Genomic DNA, 14,110 nt, shown 5'->3' on the forward strand with positions numbered 1-14,110 from the left:
ATCACTCAGTCACTATGGAAAACTGAGTTCAATCCCCAGAACTTACAGCTAAACAATTGCCAGATATGATAGTGCACATCTGTCACTGCAGTGAGGGGGAGGTGGTGAATGGAGGGTCACATGGGCTCTCTGACCTGCAGCCAAACTGACATGTTGGTCTCCTGGTCAGTGAGACAGGCCTCCAAAAGCAAAGTGGGCCGCTCCCAACTAACCGTACCTCATATTGAGCTCTGGCTTGCACGTGATCAAATGTACACCATGAATACAATACAGACACATCACACACACACACACACACACACACACACACACACACACACACACACACAATCTTCTACTAGAACATAAAGCTCTTTCAGTTACAAGGAGCAAAAACATGACTCAATTTTGCTTTAGCTGGAAAGCATTTCTTTCCCTGTGCAACTGGGCAGTAAAGAATGAGACCTGGTTCATTGAGAGGCTTTAATCCAGGAAGACAAATGATGTCTCTAAGACTTAGACTCTCTGGCATCCCTTCTCCAGTTTGACTCTCTTTTATAAAGGATCATCTAGAGGAAGATGGCTGCCCACAAGCCCTGATGTGTGGATCCCTAGTTTTCAGACCAGTTGAAAGATTTCCACTATCAATTTTGAAGAATGCCCCAAACTGAACCAGCCCCTACAACACAGAATAATTAGGCATCCTGTGAGCAGGGTTTGGGACCAGTCCTAATTAAACTGGATTGACTTGAAAGACTTTTTTCAGTAAACTTTGGTTTGTTACTAGAAGGGGAACTTAGGCAAATTATGCAATCTATATGTTGGTTACCTTTCTCATTGCTGCTACAGAAGACCTGACAAATAGGCATTTAAGAAAGGAAGAGTTTTTAATAGCTGATTAGCACTCCACTGTGTAAATGTACCACATTTTCTGTATCCATTCCTCTGTTGAAGGACTTCTGGGTTCTTTTTTAGCTTCTGACTATTATATTTATAATAAGGCTGCTAAGGCCTTGTTGGACATCAATGGGAGGAGGGGCCCTTGGTCCTGAGAAGGCTCCATGCTCCAGTATAGGGGAATGTCAAAGCAGGGAGGCAGAGTGAGTAGGTAGGGGAACACCCTCATAGAAGCAGGGGAAGCGGGAGGATATAGGGAGTTTCGGGGGGGGGGGGCAGGAAAGGGGATTTGAAATGTAAATGAAGAAAATATTTAAAAGAAAAGAAAAGAAAAGAAAAGGGGAGGGGAGGGGAGGGGAGGGGAGGGGAGGGGAGGGGAGGGGAGGGGAGGGGAGGGAAGGGAAGGGAAGGGAAGGGAAGGGAAGGGAAGGGAAGGGAAGGGAAGGGAAGGGAAGGGAAGGGAAGGGAAGGGAAGGGAAGGGAAGGGAAGGGAAGGGAAGGAAGAATTTTCTGGTTTAGCTCCTGAGATCCATCATGACAAAGAAGAGTTGACAGAGGGAACAGGAGATGGATTGGTTACACTGTTCCCCATTCAGGAGATGAACTGGTTACACTGTTCCCCATTCAGGAGGTGGACTGGTTACACTGTTCCCCATTCAGGAGATGGACTGGTTACACTGTTCCCCATTCAGGAGATGGACTGGTTACACTGTTCCCCATTCAGGAGGTGGACTGGTTACACTGTTTCCCATTCAGGAGATGAACTGGTTACACTGTTTCCCAATCAGGAATGAGACTGTGTATAGGAAGTAAAGCAGGGCTAAAACACCTCAAGGCTCCGCACTCTGATGACTCACTTCCTCCATAAGGCTCCATCTCCTAAAAGTTCCAGAACCTTCCCAAACAATGACAACACCTGGGGACCAGTGTTCAACAGGTGAACCCACAGGGGACCTTTCCAGTTCATATTCAAAGCATAACTGACTGCCGACAAGGAAAACAAATCATGTATCCAATTAGTCAATTAAAGAACATTTGGTTACTACTCTATTAATATTATTCTCAGGAGGGAACCCATCTTCTTCCTTCCACTTTTGTCACGGAAAACAAGTCACATCTTTTTGCTCCCTCTCAGCATAAGCCACTGCAAGGGGATGGTGGCTGAGCAATTGTTTTAGCTTCTTTTACTCTCCTTGTAGCAGATGACAAGATAAGTTAAAGAAGGAAAATGTGTTTTGGCTCACGATTTTGGAGGACTCAGTCTGTTCCAGCAGGGATACCAAGGGTGACAGGGTTCAGCAGGAAACAGAGAGTGGAATGGTAGCACTGGACTCTCCTTCTCTTTTCCCTCTTTATTGTCTGTTCCCCCAGCCCATGCATGAGACATTGCCCCCTGTAGCCAGGGTGTCCGCCATCTTAGTCATCTCTGTAAACGCCTTCCAGCCACACCCATGAGCTGAGCCTCATGAATCTCCTCGGTGATTAGAGATCCAGCCAAGTCAACAGTGAAGATAAATCACAGCCATAGTGTTCCACTCCCAGTTTCTTGTGTCTCCCCCACAATACCATTTTCTTTTGTAGATTAATAGTTAAATTTGTACACCTGAGAAATAATAACAGAATAAATAATGATAATATAATAATAAAAAGAGTTTTTCTTGTAGAGTTTAAAAATAACTTTATCCTAAGTTATTCTCATAAATGCTACCTTTGTTCCTTGAATATTTCCATCAGCTAGAAAAATTTAAATATTCTGAAAAGTGGGGCCAATCCGAACTCCTGTATTCCATAGTAAATTCCAATATAAAGGCAGTTACATTTTGGTCTATCTTCATTAAAAGAAAGGGAAAAAGTCACAAAAATGACTAAACATTACCTTTTTTGCCTAGAGAGCAAAAGTTTGCAAATTTTTCTAGCGAGCAGTTCGGTAACAAACACTCTGAAACTCTTTAGCCCAGTAGTCACTTGTAAATGGTCATTTCTCAGAAACTTAATAGTCTGTGGAATCTTGTAGCATATTTTCTGGTTCTATCTTACTATGACTCGATCACTTTAGGCTGCCACACGAAGCATCCACTTTATGACAGCCCATGCTGGTCAGTGGGGGAACCAGGGGAAACTTCTAGTTTGTCTGAAAAGTCAGTGATGTCACAGGATGTTTTCCTGAAGCAGACACAGGTGAAAGGATGTTTGGATACAGCGAACATGTGGAAGGACACTGGATGAAGGAATGTAAATGTGACCCTGCAGACAGTGGGGAAGTAAGAGCATTGGTTTGGTTTGCTCCACCTCTCTATTCTTTGCTAACAGCATGCATGTATTGGTTCATCTTACATTGCATTGTTGAGCTCAACTTGTGATAATTATGATAATGCTGCCATTGAGGGAAACTTACCCAAAAGAACTGCACTCTAGGTTCCTGTGGCTTCTTGTAGCTTCGGCACCCTGGGGATGGTTGTCGAGCTGGTTTCTTCAGGACTGGTCTACAGCTGCTGATTCATATTTGGTGTTTGCTACAGAACTAAACTGCTGGCAAAGAAGATAGAGAACTATTGCTAAACAGGTCTACTTGACCCATATTCTAATAACTTTTCTCTTCTACCTCTGGTGGGTTGTGGGTATGAAGAAGGGGTTGAACCTTTAGGCAGCAAAAACATGTATGCCTACAGACCATTCACTGTCTTGGTTTCCCATCACCCAGCATTAAGAACTCCACAACCCCTCTCTGAACCACCATCTCCCAGGAGATTGTCATCAGCATGGCCCTGATGATGAAAAGTCCAAGGATGGTTCAGAGTGTACAGAGGAAAGAGACGGGGGAAGAGGACAGAGGAGGGAGGAAGTAAGAAGAAGTAAGAGGAGGGAGCTACCATTGATTCCACAGAGGCACTCTCCAGTATGACTTCTGGGGAAGAAATTAGGGCTTGTAAAACCCATCACCCTCCCATTAGAGACAAGGCAACCAAGTCACATGCACAGCAATGGCTATTAAGTGTGCGGACAGGTGAAGTCTGTAAACTAATACCTTGACCATTGGTTGCTAAAAGACATCTGGAAGGCAATTTAAATGGTCATATACTCAAATACCACATTCCCCTTGAAAAGAGCACTTACAGCCAGGGTAAGATAGACCCAATTTACCTTAATAAAAGCTTAACTTTTTCATACTTTCAAAATTACTTCCTAACAACAAGAATTAGAAAATAAATAATAATCTGTAACACAGAGCTAGTTGCTCTCCATGACTGCGATAAGATGCCTGGTGAAACATCTTCAGAGAGGGCTTAGGTCAGCTTCTGGCTTCCCTGGCTGTAGTACATCATAGCAGGAGCCTGTGGCCCAGAGAAGCAGTTCATGTATCAGGGTCAGGGTCAGGAAGCCAAGGCCTGGGCGCTGCTGCTCACCCAGCTTTCTTCTTTTCTTCCTTTTATTTCTTTCTGGGATCTCACCCATGAAATGGTGACCCCAACATTCAGGGCGAGTTTTCTCCTTTAGCTAATCATGTCTAGAAACAACTCAGAGACTCACCTGAGCTGTTCCTTGTGGTGATTCATCGCAGGCCACCCATTGGGGGAAAAAGAATAAGAAATGAATAAACATAAGTCTACTGCATTGGGGAGCAATCATGCCTGGATTCAAAAAGCCATTTAATTGGCAGATGAGGGAGAACTTGAAGATTTTCCTTTCAGAGTTTGTTACTTAATATTATAAATATCAGCCCAATCCATTTTCCTGTAAACTTTATATTTTCACTTCTTTTTTAAAAAATTATCTATTTATTCACTTCACATTTCAATATCAGCCCCCTTCTCCCAGCATCCCCCACATGCACTTCCCTCCCCCCATTCTCCTCTTTCTCTCTCTCCTTCAAGAAGAGGGAGCCAGCTCCTGTCTGGCTCCCTGCCTCCAGCAAACCAAGACAAGGGTTCATCCTCTCGCACTGAGACCAGACAAGGCAGCTCAGCCCAGTTACGAGAACAGGATCCACAGGCAGGCAACAGATTCAGGGACAGCCCCTGATCCATTCATTGGGGGCCTGCATGAAGACCAAGCTGCATATCTGCTACATATGTGGAGGGGGGAGGGAGGTCCAGCCCATGCTCAGGAGCTCCCAAGGGTCCAGGCAAGCTGACTCTGCTGGTCCTCCACTGGAGTCCCTGTACCCTTCGAGCCCTCAATCTTTCCCCAACTCTGCCACAAGACTCCTGGAGCTTCAGCTAATGTTTGGCTGTGGGTCTCTGCATCTCTTTCAGTTGGCTGGTGGGTAGAGACTCTCAGAGGACAGTTATGTTAGTTTTCTGTCTGATCTCATTTTAACTTTGGTAATTGCATTCACTTTTCTTTAGATATGAATAATATTCCATTTGGGGAGCAGGAGAGGTGGCTCGGCCATGAAGAGCACTTACTTCTCTTCTAGAGGACCTGATTTCAAATCCCAGAACCCACATGGTGGCTCACAACCCTCTATAATTCTAGTTCTAGGGATCTGACAGCATTTTCTGACCTCCATGAGTACCAGGCATACACATGATGCATAGACATATGAGCAGGCATAATACCATACACATAAAAATAATAATAAGTAATTCTGAAAAAAAATTAATACTCCATCTTATATGCATATTTTTCCTTATCTGTTCACTGCATCCTTATCTGTAAACCACATCTAGGCTGGTTACATTTCCTTGCTATAGTAAATAAAGCAGCAATAAACACAGAGGAACAAATATCTCTGGTGTGAGAGGTCTCTGGGTATGTGCTCAGGAAAGAAATAGCTGGGTCGTATGGTAGCTTAATTTTTGAGCAATCTCCAAATTGATTTCCATAATGGCTCTATATTAATGTGGTCCCCCCCCCCCGCCCCCAGCATTGAATAAGAGTTTGTTTCCCTTCCACTCCAACACTTGTAGTCAGATTTCTTGACGATAATTTCCCATTCTGACTGGGGTGAGGTGGTTTTTCAGAGTAGTTGTAATTTGCATTTCCCTGATGACTAGGGATATTGAACACTTTTTTTTTAAAGATTGATTTTTATTTGTATTTATACATACCATATATATATGTATATGCACATATACATACATACATACAATCATACATACATACATACATACATACATACACACATACATACATACAGAAAGTAGAAAAGGAGTGAGATCTCTAATTGAAGCCACAGGAGTTGTGGATTGCCTTAAATGGGATCTAAGGGATTGAACTCAGGTCCTCAGAAGAGCAGTAAGCTCTCGTAACCACTAAGCCATCTCTCCAGTCCCTGTGTGAGGCAGACCCTTTTTAAAATAGTTACAGGCCATTTTGGTTTCTTTCACAAACTGTCTATTCATGCCACTAGCCCATTGTTCATTGGCAGTTCTACTTCCTTGGATTTAATTTTTGCAGTTCTTTGTAATGCTGGATATTAGCCTCTTGTCTGAAATGTAGATGGTAAAGATTTTGTCAAACTTTTGTAGGCTATGTTATCTCTGCTGATAGTTTCTTTTGTTGGACAGAAACATTTTCATTTCACTTGCTCCCATTCTGACTCTAGTGGCTGGACCCTGTGGTCATTAGAAGTTCTATTCAGGGAGCCTTGCCCATCTTGATATCTTAAAGAGCATTCATCCCCAGTATCTTCCTCTAACTGTTTAAGGTTTCAATTTCTTTGGCCCACTTTGAGCTGATCTTTGTACAAAGTCAAAGATACAGTTCTAATTTCATTCAACTGTAGGGGAGTATCCAGTTTGCCTGCACCATTTGTTGAATACAAGGTCTTTTACCCACTCCATGTTTTTGCCTCCTCTGTCAAAACATAGGTTCATAGCCATGTGTGTGTAAGGTATATATAAATAGTTATCAGAGTAGATAAAGTCTAGAATTTACAAAGGGGACCAAAGCTAATATATGTGATAAGAACAAACAGAACATAGCAAAAGTAACAGGGCCCATGAAGGAGGAGATATGCTATTTTTCTCTAGTTTCTTATCTGCTGCTCATGTTTCACGGTGGATATGTGAATTCAGTCTTCTGTATATTGAAGTAGCAAGGAGCGATTCTGCATTCCCAAAGACTCTCCAACATGTGGTGATTGTGAAAGTCGGGCTTTTTTTTTTTTTGGTTTTTCGAGACAGGGTTTCAGGATTTCTCTGTATAGCCCTGGCTGTCCTGGAACTCACTTTGTAGACCAGGCTGGCCTCAAACTCAGAAATCCACCTGCCTCTGCCTCCCAAGTGTTGGGATTAAAGGCGTGCATCACCCCCCAGCTCGGGGTTTCTTTTTAATTCCACCAACCATTAGCGTGGTAAGAACTAGATGTGACAGGTCCCTGATTGTGTCTGTCATACTGACCCATTTAGGGAAAGTAACGAGGAGTGTAGCCTAGAATGTTCCTTTTATTCCGGTCTGTTTAAAACCACACCAAGTTGTTTTATTACAATGTTATTTAATGTGCAATTCGTATTACTATACCTAAAACAAAGTAACAGGTTTAATATTTTTAAAGTCACTTGAGCTTTAAATCTGTCTTTTGATTACATGGCAACCCAGATCCATCTACTATGGTTCTCAGGATTCTGGTTTGTTGGGAGCCATTTAGGCAATGCTATTGTCCTGATCTCTGAATTGGGCCTCTCCCCCCGAGAAGAAAAAAAGGGGTCAAAAGCGGGCCACCGACACATGGATTCCGAGAACTATGGGATGTTCCAGCCCTGGGTCATCTCCTGACCACACCCTGACACCACCAAGTTCCTGCTTCCCTGTGTAGCTGTCAAAAGAAAGAATTTCTATTGCCCCCCTCCCACTGATAAATACTTCTTTTGCTTGTATTGCCCTACCCCTCCCACTGATAAGTATCTGTACTTCCCCCTTTGCTTGTGCATTTAAACCTTGGACCTTTCTCAATACATTGGGGTCTTGATACAACTTCAGAACGGTTTCCGTGTCGTTATTCGTACAAGACCCTCGTCTCTCTCTACCCCCCATTTGGTTATTAGGAGGAGGTCCCCTCGAGATCCTCGAATAACTGGACCTGCTGGACGGGTCACTGGTTGTAATATTAGGAAGTTGGGAAAATTAGAATATGTCCCAAGACGAAAGTGTGTCATCCCCCAACCCGTTCCTGTTTTTATTGTTTTAAAAAAACTCCTCAAAAATCCTGCACGTCCCATGACTAGAAGCTTCACCTTGTACTTCTCCTTCCCCCTTCTCTCATTAGATTGGAGTTCAGCCAGCGATTCCCAGTAGTCCCGCTCAGCCCTGGGTACCACTACTTCAGAAACCAGTCACCAAACCCATCAATTGACAGCAATTATGGGCCAGAGACACTCTCCTCAGGCACTATACTGTATTAAGTTCTGGTTTGTTTCCTGGAAATTACAGGGTGACCTACTTTCAGTTTGGAAGCTATAACCAGGACCCGAAGAGGAACAATATTTTTCATCAAAAACAACACGAAAGTCAAGGAGTCCTCAAAGAGTTCTGCACTCAGAAAAATGAACGAGCAAGTACAAAACTCGGCTATTAAAACTGGGAGAAGAAAGCATTTTGAAACTAGAACCTTTTGCATTAACATACGCTTTCATATTGTTTTGGAGAAACGCTACTGGCTACTGACATTCCGTGTACCTGAAGTGAGCCGCGCAGAGCATTCAGTTGCTGGATTGCCACATTATCTAGTTCGCTTCCCTTCTGAGCAGTAACACTCGGATCAAGCTGGCTTCTGGGAAAATTGGTTCATCGAATGGAAGTTCTCTGTTGAAAAGAAAATCTGGCCAGGGGGGGGGGGGGGTGGAGTTACGGGGTGGGGTTGCATTTCTCCAGTGAATAAACACAGAGCCGATTCTCAAGTTCCCCGTGTGGCTCCCCTCCAGCACAGCGAGCTAACAGTCTGTACTCCATGACCACAGGGTATGTGAGGGTATGTAAAGCAAGCACCGGGCAAGTGTAGCCTTTAATTCTAATTGCCTATGTAGATGATATGACGTTGTTGGGAAATTGTCAAACTGAATGATGTGAATATTACCAAGGCTGCGGGAGAGATGAGACCATTAAGGTTTTATCCACATTGTGCTACTTCACAGTGACTAAAGAACCTAGCTGGCAACAGCCCCAGGAATCCCCGGGTCTCTAACTCAGAGCTCTGTGGTGTTTGCCCCACTGGGCTTCAGTCACTCTGGTCTGTAAAGCCTCTTGGCTCTCTGACTGCATTTCAGGTCACAGAAAAAAATAAAAAATAAAAAGACAAGCTGCGAGCATCCCTCCGCTGCTGCTCAGAGTGTCCTGGCTACAATCTTTAACCATCATTACCGGAACAACTATTTAGCTCAGTCTGCTGTTTCACCAGCCCCCAACCCAAATAAAAAGTCTGTCTTGATTATGTGAATTGATTTTTCCATTCTAGGGCTGTTTTTCCTCCCCACATTTTCATTTCCATCTGCTTTGGGTCAAGGGTAAAGACAGAGCCTTCCAACAAGCCTTTTGGCATTACAGAACAGAGAGCATCTGTTTGGCTGTAGGCTATTCACTGTGGAACCAGCAAGGAACAGGTTTCTGACCAGTGTTTGACAATTTGATAGCTCATCATTACCCAATAAATATGCTAATCATCACCCCTGAAGAGGGACTAAAGCAGTCATTTGGTTGCAAACCATCCCCAGCATCCCCAGAAGTTGCAGAGTAGGGGTCATGGAGCTTGACTCCAGAAAGCTTCTGTTTGGCTATTTATCTCATTTGTAGTCACTCTGACCCACCCAGGATCAGGCGCAGGAGATTAAATATCGTCTCTTGTTACCACACATTAGCAAACACCATCCACTTTCCTTAACATGATGTCCCCTCCCCCCGTATTCCCCTCCCCCTTCTTCTCTAGCTTCTCAACTGAACTTTCCTTCTCAGTAGCTCTCACAGATTAATCTAGAAATCAAAGAGGCATACTTAAGGGAAGCCGAGGGCTGGTGGAGTTGCGTCATCCCCTAGTCTGACCATTGGACTCATTCCATCAGTTCAACATGCCTTCAAATCAGGTTCGGCAATTGATTACACCACCTAGAAGGGGTAGAGGGTCTACCTAAGTAAATGATCAACCTGATGGACATCCATTAAATCAATTTAAACCACCAATTCCCATATTCCTCATTTCATTGTTTTAGTGTTGATAAGGAGAATGAGCATAAAAACGATTAAGTATTTGCTTCCTGCCCTTGTGTGTGTTTTCTTTCATTTAAAGGTTGTTATTGTCAATATAAACAAGTTGAATCCTGTGCATCGGATATCTATGGAGTATGTTCAACCTACGGTCCATAAATTGTATGATTGTCAGTAGCTAGAACTGTAAGCCAACCCAGAAAAGTAAACATATATAAAAGATTAGGGGTGGGTTTTGTTTTGTTTTACTCAATTACATGGTTCTCATGTGATCTCCATAGATGACAAAGGTAATGTTGCATGTTGATTAACATGGTGGATTTTTTTTTCTGGTTGCATCATGCCTTAAGAGACTCCATTTAACAATCAGTTTTTAGCTCCATTTTGAGGATCGGGAATAGCTGGATGCTTCAGTTTATAAGTCAATGGTACCTTTATCTGGCAGCACCCATGAGGCACAGACTGATAAATATTCTGAAAAGTCATAGGGAACCACTCTAGAAACATATCAAAGTAAACTGAACTCATGGGCATATTAAAATGTATCAGAAGAACCAGATCCAAGAATTTCTCGGGTACAGAGACACACAAAGAAAGCTGGACATCGTGCCGGAGACAGCACCTAACACAACCATTTTCAGCTTTCTACCAACCTCTCCTCTGCTCATCAGTGTAGGTATCAAGGTACTGACAGAGAACTCCTACTATCCCAGGAGCCTCCCTGAATCTGGCGCACACTATTGACACAGCTTACTAAAGTTTCTATGCATCTGTGTCCATCTGGACCTGGTCCTGCCCTCTGCTTCTCTGCCAGGATGATACCCCATGCTACTTCTGCAGTTCAACTCTGCCCCTAGGGCTTGACTCTACTGAGGTGTCTCTGGCAGACCTCCAAAGGCGTTGGCTCTCTGCCCTCCTTCAGACATTCTCCTTGCATCCCCACCAGCTTCCTGCCTCTGCCTCTAGGTTAGAACTCTCTGTAACTCCTTGAACTCTGCTGCAGACCCCTTTCTAGTCACTCTATAATCATATTATATATATATGATTACATATATGTATAATAGATTTTATATAGTGGATTATATGTAACCTATGTATATTATATCTATGTATGGTGGTTTGAAAATGCTTGGCCCAGGGAGTGGTACTATTGGAGAGGTGTGGCCTTTTTGGAGAAAGCGTGTCACTGTAGTGTTAAGCTTTGAGAGCTTCCTCCTAGCTGCCTGGAGATGATGCCCATTTTCTCCTCTTTGCCTTTGAAATAAGACATAGAACTCTCAGCTCCTCCTGTACCATGCCTGCCTGGATGCTGCCATGTTCGTGCCTTGATGACAATGGACTGAACCTCTGAACATATAAGCCAGCCCCAATTAAGTATTGTCCTTATAAGAGTTGTCTTGGTCATGGTGTCTGTTCATAGCAGTAAAGCCCTAACCAAGGCACAATAGATTATATATAATCTAATATAGACTATTTATAATATGTAATCTAATATATATTAGATAGATAGATAGATAGATAGATACATACATACATACATACATACATACATACATTACATACACAGACACACAGATACATAGATAGATGATAGATGAATAAGATAGATAGATAGATAGATAGATAGATAGATAGATAGATAGATAGATGATAAGTGGGTGTGTGATATGTAATATGTAACACGAGAGAATAGTAAATTGTTAATCCCACCCCTCATCAAAGAAGCTTATTTTTGCAGCAGGTGAAAGCCATCACAGAAAATGCAGAGAGCAGGTTAACATTGGTATATCTACAATGTAACCCTCACATCCAAGACTCAAAGAAAACCGCAGAAGAGGAATGGAAAGACTGTAACAGCCAGAGGACCAGGTGCCGGCTGATACACAGTGTCTTCCAGAAATGACAGGGAAACCCTAGCTATGAAACTCAACAAGATTGTCACAAGGAAAATCTACATATTGACAACATCAGTACACAGCCAATATGGATGGGGAAGAGTTCACAAAAAAAAAAAAAGCTCCCTAGATGAAGAGCTGCAGGTAATCAATAGCTTCTGAGAGAAGCAAAATCTGTATTCTCCAGGAATGTGACTTCTGGTAGGTTATCCAGTCCCAAGTATAAATCCCAGTTGTAAATACACAAACACATAAGAAACAGTAAGTGGGCTCAGCAGGTTTTGTGTGAGCAAGTGTGTGTGTGTGTGTATATGTATGCGATTATGTATGTATCTGTATGCATGTGTGTATGTGCATGTATGCATACATATGTGCATGTATGTATATGTGTGTATTATGTGTATATGTGTACTATATGTGTGTATATGTGTGTTATATGTGTGTATTATGTGTGTGCATATTATTGTATGTATATGTGTGTATTGTATGTGTTTGTGTATTGTATGTGTGATAGGTGTAATAGTGATAATCATAGAAGAATTCATGAATTTGAGATGGAGTGGGAAGTGACAAGGGGAAAGTGGAAGGTGGGGTGACAAGGATAGAAATGAGGTAATATTATACTCATAGAAGAAATTCTCAAATAATGAAAATTTGAATTTAAGCAAAATTATTCTAATAAAATATCCTTTTTTTTCTTCTTCTGCCAGCTCTCAGGAAACTCAAAACTCCTTTGCAAATTGTGGCTAAGGAAACCAACATGTCAAGTGAATCTGCCATTGTTCAGGGAATTCTGACATCATGGAAAGACAAAAATGTCTTCATTATTCCAACATACTCTTCTCGTGACAATAACTGCCATACACACAAATTGTTCTTCTCTGAAGTGAGGACCTATGAAAACCTTAAGTCACCTGGATTCTGAATGAGAACATCAATTAACACATTCGGTGCACTAAGCAATGGATGCAGGTTATTGACCTAAGCCATGGTATACAGGAAATAGAGAAGAGGGAGTTGTCAGGTTTCTTCCCAAAGTGTCTTGATAGGTGGAGGCTGTCCTGGCTAGTTTTCTGTCAGCTTGACACAGTCTAAAGTCATCTGAAAGGAGAGAACCTCAACTGAGAAAATGTTCCCATAAGTCCCAGCTAGAAGGCCTTTAAAAAAAAAAAACTAATGTCTGATGGAGAAGGGCTAGCCCATTGTGGGTAGTGCCATCGCTGAGCTGGTGATCCTGGGTTCTATAAGAAAGCAGACCGAGCAAGCCAGGGAAAGCAAGCCAGTCAGCAGCGCCCCTCCATGGCCTCTGCATCAGCTCCTGCCTCCAGGTTCCTGCCCTGTATGAGTTCCTGTCCTGACTTCTTCAGTGGTGACAATACTGTGGAAGTGTAAGCCAACTAAACCCTTTCCTCTCCAACTTGGTTTTGGTCTTATTGAGTGCAGGGAACTCTGTAGGTTTCACAGCAGGTGTCATAGCAGGTGTCACAGCAGGTGTACACAGCAGGTGTCATAGCAGGTGTCACAGCAGGCAGGGAAATAAGCCACAAACAGATGAGAATTAGAATTCAGTTCAGATTGACTTCATCAACCTACATCAAGACTTCTGAAGAGTCTGTTACCAGACAAGTTATTGCCAACAAACTTAAACTCTGTGTGTGTGTGTGTGTGTGTGTGTGTGTGTGTGTGTGTGTGTGTGTGTGTGTGTGTGTGTGAATGCCATGACTTTGAGATGGAGTGCATGAAGGACAAGAAATAAGGTAGAGGGTGTGGACATGAGCAGGTTTGGAGGGGGGAAGTGATATGATTAGATTTTATTAAAATAATTTTTAGAGTAAACTAGGGAGACTGTTGGTCATGTATAAAGTGTCCCAGTGATTTTAACACAAAGGCCTCTTATTTTTGTTCATCATGATGGTTAAACACTTCCTCTAAGTGGTTCTAGGATTTAATTGAGTGTTTAGCCTTGACCGCCTACTGATGCTCTGTCTGAGTTCTGGAATTCTGACACCTCTTGTTTAACCTCTACTCTGGAAGACTTGAGGCAAGATACACATCCATGCCTTGCTTCTAAGTCCTAAGTCCTAAGCCATTCTTTCCTTTTAAAGATGTTACTATTTGGGGAATGTTGTACGTGTTTCCAATGTATTCTATCATATCCATCTTTATTGTCCCCTAACTCTTCTCCTGAAACTCCCTCCAGC

General features: G+C 42.7%; 1 long non-coding RNA gene across 2 annotated transcripts; it reads right to left on the bottom strand.

Annotated features, from left to right (window-relative positions):
• Positions 1-1,337: 1,337 nt before the first annotated feature.
• Gm35580 lies at positions 1,338-8,611 on the bottom strand. 2 transcript variants are annotated; one of them, XR_375338.2, is made up of 4 exons: positions 8,497-8,611; positions 4,405-4,415; positions 3,272-3,402; positions 1,338-2,479 (listed from the first exon to the last, which is right to left on the bottom strand). It is a non-coding gene; the product is annotated as a predicted gene, 35580 (long non-coding RNA). The 2 variants fall into 2 exon arrangements; XR_375339.2 differs by having other exon boundaries at positions 3,272-3,405.
• Positions 8,612-14,110: the final 5,499 nt, after the last annotated feature.

Source organism: Mus musculus, chromosome 2, assembly GCF_000001635.26.
Source record: "Mus musculus strain C57BL/6J chromosome 2, GRCm38.p6 C57BL/6J".
NCBI classification, from domain to species: Eukaryota; Metazoa; Chordata; class Mammalia; order Rodentia; family Muridae; genus Mus; species Mus musculus.